This window comes from Heterocephalus glaber, unplaced genomic scaffold (genome assembly GCF_053883595.1).
Source record: "Heterocephalus glaber isolate CG9 unplaced genomic scaffold, H.glaber_assembly_v1.0 deba00001461, whole genome shotgun sequence".
NCBI classification, from domain to species: domain Eukaryota; kingdom Metazoa; phylum Chordata; class Mammalia; order Rodentia; family Bathyergidae; genus Heterocephalus; species Heterocephalus glaber.
The window spans coordinates 22,904,167-22,919,592 of record NW_028258308.1 but is presented as its reverse complement, the minus strand read 5'-3'; the positions used below and the strand labels follow the sequence as shown (position 1 = coordinate 22,919,592).

Genomic DNA, 15,426 nt, shown 5'->3' with positions numbered 1-15,426 from the left:
ATGTAGTCTATAATTTTTGTTTTGTTTTGTTTTTGGTACTGGGAATCAAACTCCTGTCCTTGTGCTTGCAAGACAGGTGGCAGAACCACTAAGTTAAATCCCTGGCCCTGTAGTCTATAATTTGATTCTGTTTTATTTTCTAAAACTTATCAGATCTCATTTTGTATCATTTTTTGTCTAATAATTTATTTTCTGATCTTATTTATTTATGATTGTCCTATTTTCATGATTTTATCATATCTTAATTTAATTCGTTTTGCAATATAAGATTATTTGTCTGTGCTATTTCCATATTTTTCTGTTATGTAGCTATTTTTTGGTAGGTTTGTTTCTCTTTTTTAGGTCATTATAGATTTACATGGTGTTAGAAAAGAGTTCCTTTCTCCCCAGATGGTATAATGAAGTGGGCTTTACTGGGCTATTTGGGGGTATTCTTATGGAGGTGGAGAAAACAACAAGATAATTCTCTTAGCTCTACAGCTTTGGGGCTCCTTCTGTCTTGCCCCTATGAATGACTAAAATGTGATATTCCTGTATAGCCCTTCTCTGTATGTTAGAGCTCAGCTTGGTTCAGGATGATTTTTCCTGTCAAACCCAGAGATACCTAGACCTTGTCTTCTAAGGTAGAGCCCTTGGGTTTAGAAATGATATTTTGCCATTTCAGTACACTCAAGGATTTTCTTTTTCTAGTTCTCTCCCTCCAGTTGTTTTTTAAACATTCTACAGCACTCTGTCCTGTTTTCATTCTCAATGGTTTTCCCTTAAAGTGAGGCTTTGTTCTGCACAAGGTAGAATCTTCTTGCTATTTCTGAAACTCTCCATTAACCCCACAGCATATTTCTCATAAATCTGTATGTGTATGTAGTGTTTTGGAATAATGGATAAATTGAGGAACACTTTTCCCCCATTTTGCTGGCCATTTTCAAACGTAGGGCCTTTTTTTTTTTTTGACATTTTTTCTTGTGGTGTTTATAAGACAAGTCAGTAGTGTATTTTCTATGTCTCTTCCCACATCAGCCACCTGATCTTGCACATTTCCAATGCTAATGCTTAATCAGCCACAGACCTCAGCATTCTGGAACTTCTGGGAATTTCCTGTTATTTGTATGGGCTGAAAGGCTCATTTGTGTTGTTTTTGTCTGCTTTGCTATGTTTTAAATGGTGTATTCTAGTGTTGATTTTTGGGAGAATTTTGGAGAGATTGAAAAAGTTCACTATTGTCATGATCTTATTCTGATAATCCCAAATGTGACTAAATTATTAAGTGTATAAGGTAATTTGTCAAAATGTTCAACTACTTGGAGTACTTGTAGGTAGATTTAATTCATTGATTTCAGGACCATTTTATAGGGGCTGTTCGAATGCATGCTACATATTCAGAATTACATATTATTCTTTCAGGTGAAAATGGCATTTTTTTTCCTTTTTGGGTCTTCCAATCACAGATCACTTAAGAAACTGGATTTATAAAGTATTACCAAGAATTCAGTCAACACTGTTCTAATTTCTCATTTGGGAGTTCTGTTGTCACTTGTGTCTAAATCTTCTAAACTAGAGCTCTGTATTGTAAGCTTGGGATTTTACATTTTAAAGTTTTCGTCAGTACACAGGAAGTCATTTTAAATAGTAGACAAAAATTTTCCTTTGTCTTTTATAATCCTTGGTAAAATTCTCTCTCTCTCTCTTTCTCTCTTTTAAATTTTGGCATTGCTCTCCAAGTTGTAATTGCTTTGGAGAATACAGATTTATTGCTATTTAGTGAAAACTACTGAGATAAATCAGTAAAGTCTTCTCAATTTAGGATAGTCACCATTGTATTAAAGATAAAACATATTATATTTTACTGAAATAAGGCATCATATGATATTATTCCAGATTGGTAAGTTAATTAGATATCTTGTTGGCAGTTAGGCAGGGCCAGCCCAGGAGGAGCCAACATGGAGGACAGTGAAGACACATTCACTGAAGGCCAGCATTGTAAAAGGAAAGAAACTACCATAGCCCTGAAGGATGAATAGCAGTGATTGATATTCTAAACAGGCGTCAATCACCTGGGTGGGGGGCCAAGGTCTTAACCCAACCTCTCAAGGAAATATCCCTGACCCACCCTTCCTGAAAATCCTTGTATGCTTGCTATGTGAATTGCTTCCCCACTTGACCCCCGTTTAATCAATATTACCTGGGTGACTGTACTTGTAATCTTATTGGGTGGTCATGGTTTTGCGCCACCTCATGCCCACCTTGTAAATTTCCATTGTGTACCCACCTCATCACATGGCTCTGTTGTATAAAACATCTTTGAAACGTGGGGTGGGTGGGCAACCTATTTTCCGGTCCCCCTTCTGTCTCTCTTAGAAGCTTTCTTTCTCTCAATAAATTTACTTATTTTTTAAATCAGAAATTTATTCTTTTTTTTTTTTTTTTTTTGGTACCGGGGACCGAACTTGGGACCTTGCACTTGCAAGGCAGGCAGCAGAAACAATGAACTAAATCCCTGGCCTGTCTCTCAATAAATTTTTCCTACTCTTAACCTCCGTTGTTCCTAGAATTCATTCTTCAATTTTAGAGACCATGAACTTGTGTTTCAGGTATCTAGTAGGTTTGCGAGTTACATCTCTTCCCCTATATCCATATGAGGATTGAATTCTGTATGGTTAAAAGGTCCCAACAGAATTCTACTAGCTGAAATTTTTCTTCTATCCAGTTTCTGATAGACATGTCTTTAAGTTGGCAAACTTTTGTGGAATGTACTTTTTTATTATTTTGCATGTTGTCTTTAGACATTTGAGCTATCTACTTTTGTTTAAAATCTGTAGGTATTACTCTGCCATTATTTATTATTGAGCTTGAAGATGTGAGTGTTAATTCTCATTATTACTCGTTTGAGCTCATTAACTTAGAAACTAACTAAAACAGTCCCAGAGAGTGATCTTTTAGAACACTGTTTGTATGCCTTATTATACAATTATTTCAATTAGTTTTTTTTCTTTTTTTGTGTGTTGTTGGGCATCAAAACTAGAGCCTTGAGAATGCTGAGTGTAAACTCCACCTCTGAGCTATATTTCTAGTCCCTGAGTCTATTTGCCCTATGTTGCTCTTCAGGGGATGTTGAAACCCTTCTCCCTTCCTGAGCTTTGTTTCCATTCACCATCTCCTGAGCCCCTTAAGTAAGGGTGTTCTGACTTAATCAACTCTAGTGATGTAAACATTAGAAGTGCATTTGACTTTAGAAACTAAATGTTTTCTCTTCCCTTTCAATTTTTTCCATTAGTTTCTTTATCCTCTCCTTTATAGTAACAAGATTTTAAGCATACTATTGAAAAAGGTAGCTATAGCCACATGTGAGCACTAGAAATGTGACTAGACTGAGTTAAGATTTGCTGTAACTATAAAATATGCAATGGATTTCAAAGACAGTAGAAGAAAAGAATATTATAGTCTGTCTCTAAAATTGTTGTGATAAACATTGCAAAAGATAATATTTTTAGGATGGTATAAATTGAAGATATTATTAAACTCCATTTTACATATTACATTTAAAATATAGCTATAGAAAATCTTGAATTACACATTAGACTAACGTTATTTTTATTGCAGAATGCTGATCATGATGGCCAAAAAAGCTATTCGTGCTCACACCTAACAAAATATACCCTCATTGTTCTGGTTACCTCAGCTTGGTTTATAGTGAAATCACAAAAGACCATATACCAAGCAAATTATCCCAAGATGTGCCTTTCCCATATTTATATTAAAAACTTATGGTGCAGTATTGGAATTTGTAGAGTTTTGAGATTCAGAATCCCAGCCAAATATGAACTTATTATGTTACTGTAAATGCACAAAGAATCTGGTGACAATACTATCAGTTTTATTCTCACTGCACAGAAATTGAAATGAATAGAATCAATTACTTTTGGGATATAAAATTTAAGAGCATAATACATAAAATCAAAAACTTGAACTTCAATTTGGACTTTTTTTCTCTACTATTGTGAATTGTATTGAGCTATGTTCCTAGCTTTTTTTTTTTTTTTTTTGAGATAGGGTCTTGTTAAGTCACTCTGTTGTCCAGGCTGGACCCAAGCTAGTGATCCTCCTGCTTCAGCGTCCCAGAGTGCTGGTATTACAGGTATGTACTACCACAGGCATGAGGTGTAAAATGGTAAAAAAAGAGGTAAAAATATGGTAAAAAAATAGCACATGATGTTACTGAGTGCCATCCAATGAAAAGGCGGGCTTCTAAAAAATTGCATGTGCCCTCATTCTTCTTATTCACAGGATCTGGCACTTTGGGACTTCCAGATCGTCACCATTCAAAGTGACCATGAAAGGTAAATGTTTTGAAATGACTCAGGACATTGAGGTAGCCTGGAAAGCACAACTATATACACTCACAAAAGAGGACTTCCAGAACTTCTTCCAGAACTTCTTCAGAAAGTGGCAAGAAAGTTGGGATAAATGTGTTCTAATTGAGGGATTAATGGCAATGTGTCTTTTACTGTAATAAATGTTTTCAAGGAAACATGTAAACATTCATTGTATTTTTTGATCATACCTCATAGAAACTCTGTGGCTTATAAACAATATTAGCTCATTTCCCACAATTCTGGATGTTTAGAAGTCTAAGATGCAAGCTATAGTATATTTGGTATCTAGTGAGGGACAACTTTCTGGGTCATAGGTAGTGGTTTTCTGATGTGTCCTCACAAGGTAGAAAGGGGAACAGTTATCTCAGGCCTCCTTCACAAGAGCACTGATTCCATTCATGAGGGCATCTTCATGACTCCATGTCTTCCAAAAGCCTCCACATCTAAACACCATTAGCTTGGGGGTTAAGATTTCAACACATGACATTGGAAATAAGGGACACTATCCTTAATATTACAGTGGATAGTGATGTTTTTGCAAACCACATTATTTAGTGTCAATTTGTAAAATAATAACAATCTAATGAGTGAAGAATTTTTAAAAGCCATCAGAAAAAAAAAGAATTAAAAACATCATAACACAATGATATATGGACACCCATGTTTATAGGGGCACAGTAGTAGCTAAACCCTGGAAACAGCCCTAATGCCCATCAACCAGTGAATGGATAAAAAAAGATTTTTTTTTTTATATATACAACGGAGTAGTACTTAGCCATAAAGAAAGACAAACTTGAGACATTTATAGCTAAATGGATGCAACTTGAGACTATATTCTTAAGTGAAATAAATTGGACATATATGTGAAAAAAAGCCACCAGAAATAGTGATTTTGTTTATTTTTTAAAATCATTCAAATGAGGTGTCCAAAGGTGTTTGCTAAATAAAAAAGACAAAAAAAATATGATAATGGAAGTATTCAGTTTAGCTGATTTATTTGAACCCTAGATTGGCATGCCAAACCTTAGATTCAGGTTTTCTTTTCCTTTTTTTTTTTTTTTTTGGTACCAGGGATCAGACTCAGGAACTTGCACCTGTGCACTTGCAAGGCAGGAGGCGGAACCACTGAGCTAAATCCCCGGCTCTGATCCAGCTTTTTCTGAGAACATGTTACCCCTCACTTTATACGAATCTGATACTTCTGTGGACATAAAGAATAAAATAACTGTTAATAAAGTATCTTTTAATTATGAAAAGGATACGATGCGAAAGAAGCAACACACTATTTACAAATATTCTAAGACATTGACACTGAGAGGCATACCACAGGAAGGTGCTATATTGGGTTTCAAAGAACTACATATTAAACAATGATGAAATCTGTCTCTCCTTAGAGAGTTGTTACCAGCTGTGTTCAGCAAGTGGTGGATTATTTTAAGCTTTTAGGTTTCTTGACTGAAGTTGAAAATAGCTTGAGATTATCAAGCAGAAATCCTTGTCCTTCTCATTGAAATATGCAAACCTAGAAGATATGTGAAATTACAACAGCACTGTAAACAGGTGTATTAGTCTATGATCTGGTAGACTTTTAGATGAATGCAAATTAACTAAAATACCCTGAAAAGACTTGGGGAAAAATAATGGCTCTGGGAAATGTTTTTTCTTGTTAATTTTTATTGAAGTGAAATTCATGTCACATACAATCAAATATTTGATAATGTTTTGTCTCTGATTATAGCCATTCTAACTGGGAGGACATGATATCTCACTGTGGTTTTGATTTGAATTTTCCTGATGATTGATTATGTTAGACATATTCTTTTATATATTTATTGAACATTGGTATATCTTCTTTTCAGAAATGTCTTACTATTATTGGCTCATGTTAAAATCACACTACTTGTTTTCTTACTATTGAGTGCTTTGTATTCTGTATGTGTTCTGTGTATTAATCCCTTGGTACAGGAATACTCTAGTCTTGTGAGTGGTTTGTTTATGTGCTGTGCTTTACAGGAGTGTCTTAGTTTTGTATAGTTTTACATAGTATTATATAGTCTCACATGTCTAGGTTTGCTTTTGTTGCTTGCACTTCTGGAATATTATTCAAAGAACCACTATCTATATCGGGGTCTTAAAGTGTCACTCTTGTTTTCTTGTAGTTTCAAACAGTGTTTTTTAACCACTTCTGCTCTGTTTTTCTCAGTTTACTTAGAAATTAACTGGACAATTGTAGGAGGAACTATAATTGCAGGATGTTACTGATATATCCTGCAATGTGTAGGATAGTCCACTACCATAAAGATTTATTGAAGTTAGATTCCAATAATACTTTTCTCACTGAGACACACTGTGAATGAAGATTTCAAATTTCACATTGGATTGACCAAAAGAAAGTATTTTCAAACTCTGTTAAAATAGCTTTAAATAGTACCTGAGATTGTTTTGCAACCTTCTTTCCAATCAAACTAATTTTCCTTTGAATAAGTAACTAAAATGAGCCTAATTCTTACCAATATACACAAAAGAATGATTTTCTGTAGTTATAAATTTATATTTTATTAGAAAAATTAGAGCTTAATTACTCAAAACTGATTGATGTCAGCCTTGGCCTTCTAGAAAGCTATACATTGTTAGGAAATAAACTCTGTATTTAATGGGCATAGTGTCTTTCCAAATTTCTATAGAAACATTAGTCATAGAGACCAAATAGATTTTTTTTGTTATCATTTATTAGAAGTAGAATGTGAATAGAGAAAGAGAATATTTCCCTTTCTTGAAGCCATGTGCCTCCCAAAGTCTCTGGACTACATATAGTAGCCATAAATTGTCCATAGGTTCTTGAGGTAAGGAGCTGTTCCTTCTTAGCCCTGTAATATATGCCATGAGAGTGACCATTGTTGACTACCTACTACTACTGGGTTTTCCTGGAAAAGGAAGCTTTGATAGACGCTCTCTAAACCCAGGACCCTCTATTTCAGTTGCCCACATGCCCTGTGACACAGCATCTTACAGGCTCAGGATGGCTGTAAAGTCTTCCTTGCTCCAAAATGGAGCCAAACACACCCTCTGGCATATCTCATCTGTGGAGTCAGCGGTCCCCTTTGTCCTCAGTCTCTTAAAGATGACATGGCACCAAGGAAACTTGCCTTTGCCCCTAGACCCCTTATGCACCTGAACAGCCTCTTGAAATTAACTGAGTGAACAGTCATATGCACTTGTTGGTTCTCCATCATATATGATGGAGCTATGGAATATTGCTGGTTTTCATCCATTAAGGAGAATTTCCTTGATAATGGGTAGGACTCAGAGGCCTTATATGCCTGGCCGAACTCTAGACTGTAATCATAACACTGGCTCCTCTGGGCAGCAACTGGTCCCATCAGTGCATTTTATGTATCCAATATTCCCCTAGATCACTCCTACATCAAATTCAAGAACTCTGAGAACCTCTTACCTCTCAGATACCCAGAATATAAACCAAAGTAACAGATATAGCTATGTTCTAAGGACACAATATGAGATCTCACAGGGACACTCCTTTTCCCCTTCAGAGCCAGATATTACATACAGTCACTAAGGTACTTATTTTGCTTCTCAAAACACACAATGCAGTGCTTTTAAAGAAGGACTCCTACCTCCTCTATAGGCTCCAGGAAATGCTTGACTAGAGAAAGATAATGAGATCCTCCAAAAATTCCTATTTAAATTACAAAATTCCAAGTGGTTGCCCTGCTGCATTTCTTATTGCCACAGGCATTGCTTAGAAACAGATGCTCTTTTCATCAGTGTTACACAATTTTCTTAACTGTCTTATACGGTCAATGAGAGCATCATCTCTAAAGTTCACATTTTGACATCCACCTGCCCCCTGAGCCACCCAGAGGTGGTGAGTGTCTTCCATACTGAAGTCACTGTTGCTTGTGGATCAATAAGAATGATTCAACAACTTATAAGAAAAATAAAAACCCATATATGAGTAACACAAAATGTTTCCCAAATCCTAAAAAACAAAAAAAGCCAAGGCTATGCTGCCAGAGGACTCATATATTCTTTTCTGCAGTTTGCTAAACAAATGGGGTCAGTAGCTTTTCATGAGCTTGAAAATCTATTGCTCATAATTCTGACCATTCTAATCCTCTCTCATCTTTAAATATTTATTGTGATTAATTTATTGTGTGTCTCAGAAGTCCTCTTTTTCAACCTCTCAAGATATTAGTCATCAGCACAGTAGGTATTTGAGTCATCAAATGTGTCAGTTGTATTATGAATCCTAAAATTTCATGTGCCATTAGACCAGTGCTCAATCTAATAGCTTTCACTTTGGTGTCAGGTACAAAATTACTTAAATTAGTCATGCACATCCTGCCGAGGGAACAAGGGGTCACTGAATCTCCTGTTTACTGTGAGGTCTGCCTGCCACATCCTCTACATGTTCATTCTGTTCCCAAGTGCAACTCCCATGTAGACCTGCCTAGTGCTCTATGTTACCCTCTCTTGGGCTTTGAGTATTCATGACCAAAAATCTCCTGTTAATTTAATCTCTTTAATTTTGTGTGTTGTGTGTTCATCCACTCCCTTGAACCTTGAGGCTGAATTTCCTCCTTCACCAACAGAGAATAGAGGAGACCAACAAAATAGGATCTCACTGCCTTAAAATCCCTCTCCTGTCTCTTAATTATATAATGCATGCCATTTTCCCCATAGGTCTTTTGGTCTGTCCATGCTGTGAAGCCAGATGAGGTATTGCATCCTTCCTAATCTCAGAGGATGGTTGGGGAACACTAAATCATAAAATTTCCATAGTGATGACATAATTTTATCTTATGCCTTCAATCTTCTCTTCTTCCTCAACTTCATGCTTGGTAGGTTGTACCTGATAATTTTTGCAGATTGTTGGAAAGGTGAAAAAAAGTTTTTACTCATGATGCGGCTTCAGAAAACTCCATGGAAAAATTTTACTTGAATAATCAACTTTCTCTTTTTCCCAGAAATTACCAACTCTTAGAGACAACTTTCTGTGTTCTGCAAAGATAGTTTAGCTTTTCTCTTACTTTCCCTCAAACAAATACATTACGTGTACTTCTTGTGTATAGTAATTTTTTTTTGGTACCAGAGGTCAAACTCAGTTCCTTGAGCTTGAGAGGCTGGCGCCAGAACCGCTGAGCTAAATCCCGGCCCCTTTTGTATAGTATTGATTGACAGCCAGATGTGGAAAAGTTCCTTGACTTTAAATCAATATTCATTATAGAACATGGTGTAATCACAGAAACAAATCTTTGGCTAGAAAGATTTATGATTAAATGAGTTAATAGTAGCTAATTGTACACTTTCTATAGGGAAGAATCTTCACATGTGCTATTTCATTTCCTACTTAAAACAAAAGGAAAATCCTAAAATGACCCCTTTCTTCACTTTATATATGACAAAATTGAGGCCTAGCAAAGTTAAGTAACTCACTTCAAAGTTCTCAGTCAGAAGCAAAGCCAAGTCCAAAAGCAAGTTGTTTGATTTCAGATCTCAAATACTTTAATACTTTTACCATAGAATTTTCTGAAGTAACATCATGAATAAAAACTTTTTATCATCTCCCAACAATCTGCAAAAATTATCGAACACAACCTGCTGAGCATTAATACTCTCCCTTCATTACAATGACTAGTGGAAAGAATGCTACATATGCTGTGTGGCAGTGCTTCTCTGTCGTTAATGTATACATGAGTTACTAGGGCACCCTATTGACATGCAAGCCCACAGACACACTTTAACTAGCAAGGACAAGAGATCAGAGAATGGAAATGAGAGTTTAGAAAGCAATGCTGAGATTCTCCTGCTGATTTGGACACTGCTTCAACTCCTTGCTGGAAAAGAATTGCACATCAAAAGTTAAAATCGATATAAAATAGTGGTTTTATTCTGGACATTATACTAGACACTAAATATAAAAAATGTTCCATTGTCTCTAAATGTAAGGAACCTCTAGAGCAATAGACTCTGAATCCAATGTGTTGTTTCCATTCTGATCAGAATGCATGAATGTTATCAAACATAACTAACACCATTTTCACATAACTAACAGCAGCATATCTCCATGGTATGATTTGTCCTGCTTCTGAAAAATTACCTTCCTACATTATAAACACTATCAATGGTTATAATGTTTCATTCTTTCATCCAACTATCCCTAAATTCTATTGAAATAAAAACATAAAACATAATCTTAACGTATTAATATATATTTGTGATGAAATTGCATTACTTTTCATACTCTTACAATTTTCTCCCAATTTATAGAATATGTTGGTTAAAATAATTAATTTTAACCATACATCTCTATTATAAACTTCATTATATGTCTGTGAGTCATTAAAAAATATATGCTGTTATAAAATTTGTATTCTGGACAGTGTGGCTACTTCCTCTCTCTCAATTTTATTAATTAGGCTACAAATATGAATAAACCAGCTAGTGTAATGGATAAAAACTACCATCATCATTAAGGAGAACAAGAAATCTGTAAAAATAAGAATAATCCAAATTTATCTATTAAAACTGGATCATAAAACAGCCCCAAAATACTAACTAAAAACAAAATGAAATAACATGAACTAAAAAAAACAGTTCAAGTTATTCACATCTATCTTAGATACAAATGTTAATGAAATACAAGTATTCACATACCATAGGTAGCTTCATAATTCTGGAAACAAAATCCATTTTCCTGCAAGTGCAAGGTCCCGAGTTCGTTCCCCGGTACCAAAAAAAAAAAAAATCCATTTTCCTATCAAGTTCTAGAAAAATCTATCATATCATAGAATCTGATGCTGATATGAAAAAATAAGTACAATAATCAAATCTGAAAGTGAATACAAGTTCAGAGAAATGTATAGTGTAAGCGAACAAAAGTTCATTGTTAATCTTATAGAATTAGGCTTATTTATGTATTTATTATTTATTTATTTTTGTTCATGAAAAGATTCAAGTCAACCTACACAACTACTTCATAAGAATTTCATGTAAGGAAACTATGGGATAAATATTCAGATATACATTGCTACAAATGATTACATGACATTATGTATTCTATTGTATCTAGCAGTACATTTTCCATTGATTTAGATACTGACTCCTATCTTATCAGCCTTGTTTCAGTATTTACAAAATTGAATACTCAATAAGCTCTGATTATAATGAATTTGGATATTGCTTACTGACATCTCAGTCAAACTGCAGTCATACTTTTCAGTAGACCCCATGAATTGTTTTAAAGAAACCTAATATATTTACTCACGTCTTTATGTTCTCAGACAATGGCAGTGATACATTTTGTATGAGTGTGTGTGTGTGTGTGTGTGTGTATTTTGTGGTTCCTTGCCCAGTTTCTGTGATATCTGATGCTAGCAGAAGTTTAATATAAATAACATCTAACAATGTTAGAAACCTTGACTTTTATGTATCTGTTAGGTGATAGAAGGTAGATAGAAATTTGCATTATGAGAATACATATGGTTTGACAGACTATTCATTTCACGCTTTTCTAACAGAGATGATACCCAAGAGTTATGTTTAAAAGTCACCAAAAATAGGACATATATTTTATGTTTTTAGATGAAAAAAATAACACTAATCAGGTTACCTTTGGTCAATAATGGTAAAAATACTAATGACTATCAAAATTAATTAAGACCAGAAGTTTGCAATGATTTAAACTGTATATTCTGTGTATGCTTTATTATAGAAATATGAATACACTTGATAAATGCAATTTAAAATCAGAGTGCTATGTTAAATCATTCAGACATCTGTATGTCAAAAGGATTACCTTTGTCTTTCTTTATAGGGAGAATTAAATTTGTATCCTTTATATAAAGCATATTTTAGATTTTTATGGGAAAAATCTTCAGTAATTATGAGTAATGGTAGATATGATTTAGAAGAGAAATCTCAAAAGTATAATGTATTGGAGTTATACATTCTATTCAGAGATTATGAATGTTAAAACTCCTTTTAAGATTTAAAAAAATTGATGAAAAATAACTCAAAGTTTTCATTGAGTTAACATTGATAGTTCTACATGATGAGAAAAAGATGACCAAAAACATCTTAAATACGTAACAAAAGAAGTGAAATTTTGTCAAGTGCAATTTCATCAAAGAGAAATTTTTTTAAAAGTTTTTTTTTTTTTGGTACTGGGGATTGAACTTGGGACCTTGCACTTGTGAGGCAGGTGGTGGAACCACTGAGCTAAATCCCCAGCCCAAAAGGTTTTTTGATCTGATTAAGAATCTATTTTATTCTGGTAAATACTTTCCAGTTAAATGGGAAAGACTTGAATTTTTAAAGGAATAAACTGTTCACACAGTTTAACAGTTGAGTTTTGATATTCATAGTGGTGCATGTAAACTTGTAGCTGTATATGTTTGTATACACTGTCATGGAGTATCTGCACAACAATACAGGTTTTCACTATCTAGATTCTTTAGAAACTAGATTGATTTCTACAAATGAGAACTGTAGGTACACTGTGTGTATACATGTGTGCGTGTGTGCATATGACAGACTGCGAGTTTTGCTGTGTCACAGCCAATCTTTCAGACCTGCTTTCTCCATGTGATTGGAAACATTTAAAAAATGACAGTTCCTGCAATAAGTGTTAAACAATTTTTTCAGAGATGAGCTAAATCTTTGTCTCATTTGGTATCTGTTCAGGATTTGGGACCTATCCTGGCTCAGGTTGCCACCATAGGATGGTTAATGTGACTGGAGAAGGAGGGAAATATTTTGCCATAGAGCATTAGAAAAAGGATGGTGTGCTGGCAGGGCAAATAATAACAGTAAAAAAGCTTTATGTATTTCATACATTATAAGGGTTTTATAAAATTTTCCCTAGTTTTTCTTTAGGTGTTTATATGGTGTTATTATGTGTACAATTTTTGCATTTTATATAGCGTAGTGTATCATCCCTTTTTATATGGTTTCCCTTTGAAATGATTTTCTTTCAAAGTAAGAAAACACACAGACCTAATTTTTCTCTCGTTTCATTTTTGTCATATAACACTGGAAGTAATTTCCATATAAAATATGGGATTGTGATCCAATTTGTTCTTTTTAATTCGCAAATCCTTAACCAATATTCTAACACCACAAATAGAACAGTTGTCTTTGTTTCACAGATTTGAAATATTATTTTGCTGTTACACTAAATTCTTAAATCTGTTTCTGTGCTTTCTATTTACTTCCATTTATGTGTTAATTCTTGTGTGGTTTCAAATTTGCTTAATTTCTAAAAGTCATAATAATTTTAAATGGCTTATAACTTTATTTTGTATTATTGATTCTGATTGTATTCTTACTAATGAGATACATTTAGAATCACTTTTTATTGTTACAAAATGATCTTGGAATTTTTATTTGAATTTAAGGATATTTTAATTAATACACAGCAAATTAGAGCTAATAGTTTTGTCATTCAGAATGTGACATGCATATCTTTCAAGTTTTTTCATGACATTTAGTCAAAATTAATGTTGATATAATTTCATAATTAACAAATTAATACATTTAGCTCCATATTTTTCTGTCTGATGCTTTCTCTATATATTTTACTTATATTCTTTATTGTTTTTCTAAATTTTTTAGTTTCTTTATTTTTTAATTTATTATGTTTTTGTTACTTTCTTGTCTTGAAATATGGAAAGTATACAACACATGGTAATTTTAAAAAACATTTTTTTTCAATTAATAATAGATTTTTGAAGAGCATATTTAGATTTCTGTCTAGCTGAACTGAAGAGTCCCCTCTGTTCCCATGCATGCACAATCTCCCTGCTACACTATACTGCACCAGAGGAGCATATTTGTTCTAATCTGCAAAGCTACCTTGACCCATCATTATCTCTCAAAGTTCATAGTTGACATTAGAACGTTACTCTTCATAGTGTACATTCTAAAGGTTTTGCCAAATGTATAATGACAATAGAATACTATTCCAGACTAAAAGAAGTGATCTATGAAGCTATGAAAATACATAAAGGGAACTTAAAAGTACATTGACTTAGTAAAAAAGGCAAAATTGTGGAGACAGTAAAATGATTGGTGGTTAACACTGGTTAAGGGGAGGATGAGATGAATCAGCAGAGTGCAGAAGAATTTTTAGGGTGTTGAAACAATGAGTATACCACACTGATTGATGTATATCTTAGGTATTTGTCAAAGCTAATTATAACTTTTTAATATTTGCATTATGTCTTTCTTTTAAAGTCCACTTGAAAAATTTCCACAATTATTGTCATTAATTTAAGCATTGGATCCAGGAAGTTGCACTTGGAATCAGCCATTGTATGGTTTCATTCAGTAGCTCCAAGATGAGCAGTATAGCTACTATCCAAACAGCAGACAAATCTGTTCTCTGATTGCAGAGAATCTCTTCCCAACAGTGACTCAGGGTACAAAGATCTATTCAGGTCAAACAGGTTCTTTTCTACATGACTCAAGATTTTGTGCAGTTTTTGAGGTTGTGTTAGACAGTAATATCTACAATATTCTCTTGCTACTTATATGATGAGTAAATTCCAAAGATTTAATCACTCTAAGTAAAGCATATAGTCTAAATAACTTATTAATAATATAAACATCAAATTTTAACTCTATTCTTCCCTCATATCAGTCTGCAATACTCATCCAAGAACATCACTTTTCATGCCATTTTATTGCCACTCTATGCTGCATTGACTAGCTTGACAGGGATGTAGGAAATGTATTTTGTACTAAGTGTCAAGGTGAAAAAGGTATGACTGGTATGAGGTATGGTTGGTGATAATAGTTGAGTTCAAAGATCGCTTATGAGAATTAAAAATATATGATCCCAATTTCAATTAAAAGGGTCTCTGCCCCTTAAATGTGATCAACTTAAACCTATGAGCTCTGAGTTTATTTGATTACATTTTCTTCCTTTATTTGACCCTACAACCATGCAGAACATCTGTTTCCATTGCAAGGCCGACAGGGGTGCAAAATTCTCCTCTCTTGGGGGCTAGTGTTTCAAGCACATCAAAAACTT

At 34.0% G+C, this 15,426-nt stretch overlaps 1 long non-coding RNA gene across 7 annotated transcripts in view; it reads left to right on the top strand.

Annotated features, from left to right (window-relative positions):
• LOC110350767 (uncharacterized) overlaps positions 1–13,622 on the top strand; it is a 169,895-nt gene extending 156,273 nt beyond the window's left edge. For 2 of the 7 annotated variants that reach the window (XR_015453449.1, XR_015453450.1), the window contains 3 exons: positions 4,048–4,132; positions 4,282–4,334; positions 5,442–13,622. This is a non-coding gene — a long non-coding RNA (uncharacterized LOC110350767). Of the gene's footprint in view, positions 1–4,043; positions 4,133–4,281; positions 4,526–5,441 lie in introns of those variants that run through there. The other 5 variants (XR_015453453.1, XR_002397622.2, XR_015453451.1 and 2 more) reach the window with 3 other exon arrangements.
• The last annotated feature ends 1,804 nt before the right edge of the window (positions 13,623–15,426 follow it).